This window comes from Calidris pugnax, unplaced genomic scaffold (genome assembly GCF_001431845.1).
Source record: "Calidris pugnax isolate Ruff unplaced genomic scaffold, ASM143184v1 scaffold24, whole genome shotgun sequence".
NCBI classification, from domain to species: Eukaryota; Metazoa; Chordata; class Aves; order Charadriiformes; family Scolopacidae; genus Calidris; species Calidris pugnax.
The window spans coordinates 9668507-9670193 of NW_015090922.1; the positions used below are offsets into that span (position 1 = coordinate 9668507).

At 50.0% G+C, this 1687-nt stretch overlaps 1 non-coding gene across 1 annotated transcript; it reads left to right on the forward strand.

Moving 5' to 3' along the window:
* Positions 1-94, forward strand: TRNAI-UAU. Its single transcript has 2 exons — positions 1-38; positions 59-94. It is a non-coding gene; the product is annotated as a tRNA-Ile (tRNA).
* The last annotated feature ends 1593 nt before the right edge of the window (positions 95-1687 follow it).

The following is a 1687-nucleotide window of genomic DNA, read 5'->3' on the forward strand; positions in this document are numbered from 1 at the left end:
GCTCCAGTGGCGCAATCGGTTAGCGCGCGGTACTTATACAGCAGTACAAAGCCGAGCAATGCCGAGGTTGTGAGTTCGAGCCTCACCTGGAGCACACAGCTTTTTTTGGGAGGGAAAACGGGCTTTTTTGGGACTGGGCCGCGCTCCCGAGGAAGAAGAGAAAAAAAGTCGACGGAAAAATTATACAGCCCAGGCAGCAGCGTGGGCCTCCACGCGTGGATTCCTCGCCGCCCACGGGCCTGTGCCTGCCGGGGCGCGGCGCTGTGGGGTTTTTAGCGTGCTGGGGGCGGGGGGGCACCTCGCTGTGAAAAGTCCGCACAACACAAAGGGAGCACACGCCGGGGCTGCCCGTGTTGGAGTGGTATATGTTTGTATGTACACATGGGTATGGGCACACATACCAACCGCTGTGTGGTATTCTCAGAGCAGCTTGTCAGTGTGGAGTAACGAGCACTTCCCAGGTAAAAGCTGCTTGTGTGAACTTGCTGGAAATAAAAGTTATTTTACACGGTGTTATTTAACGCAGAGCCCTACAACTGATATCTCCCCCCCCTTACTTTGCCTCCTTTGGCAATGACCATCTTTGTAACTGCTCATTACCTTGGTAATGCTTCACAAATGTGTAGGCCCTAGCAGGAAGGTAAATACAAATAATTTCAGATTTCTTTTCACAATTTGAGCGGCGACAGGGCCACGGGAAGAGGGCAGCTTCCTGGAAAAGAAAGCTGGGGGACGCTGCCTGAATGTTTGCTTAGGCCCAGGTCTTGTGACCACGCGTGTTAACGTCTAACATACTGCTGCAGCAGTGCAATTTATACTAAAAAGTTCAGGAAGACCCTTGAGATCATGCGTCCAGAGGTGACTTTGTTGCCCAGATCAGCCCCTTAATGTCTGTACAGCAGGCGTTAACTCCCCAAAGTGCTACTTTTAAGGTTTTTAATCACCACTTCCTACCTATTCTAGTTACCGCTTTGTCCCCTCTGAATTTTGCATTAACTTCATTGATTTTGATGAGGGTAAGGTCATGCCTGAAGCATGCTCACTATCATTATAAGGACGTCTAAATCAACAACGGAGATGTGTAATATATCAAAGAGCAAATAAAATTCATTCTTTGCTTGGAGTGAGTTTTGTGTTCTCTCCATCATGCCAGAGTGCCATGTCCCAGTGCCGAGGAATACAGACAGTATGGAGGCATGTTTGCAGAGCTACTGGAAATAGTATAAAATGAAAATGCTACTTTGGTGTAATTGGGGAAAAAAAACAAACAACCTAGCAGAGGGAGCAGGACTCCATTCCCCTGCCAGAGACCACTTTCTTCATGAACTGCGTGGGGCTGGTGCTGCTCCCTGTGGCCTCTCCCCTTCCCTGTGTGCCTCCAGGAACCTGTGCTCCCTTCCCCAAGGAGGAACCAGCAGTCTGGGGCCTTGCTTTGGTGCGGTGGGGGGCACGAGTGTGTAATTTGTGCCAAACGTGAGGTGCACCACGAAGCAGATGTTTGTTCCGTTCACAGCTTTTTTGCGACTTGTCCCTGCCATGCCGGACAAACCCGAGAGCGGTCCTGGGGCCTTCTTCTCAAGACCTCCTTCATGGCTCTGCCTGGCTTTTACTCCAAGATTATTTTTGTCTTGCCTCTGGGGGGTAGAAAAAGAGAAAAAAAAAGACCGAAATCACAGTGTGAGATGAC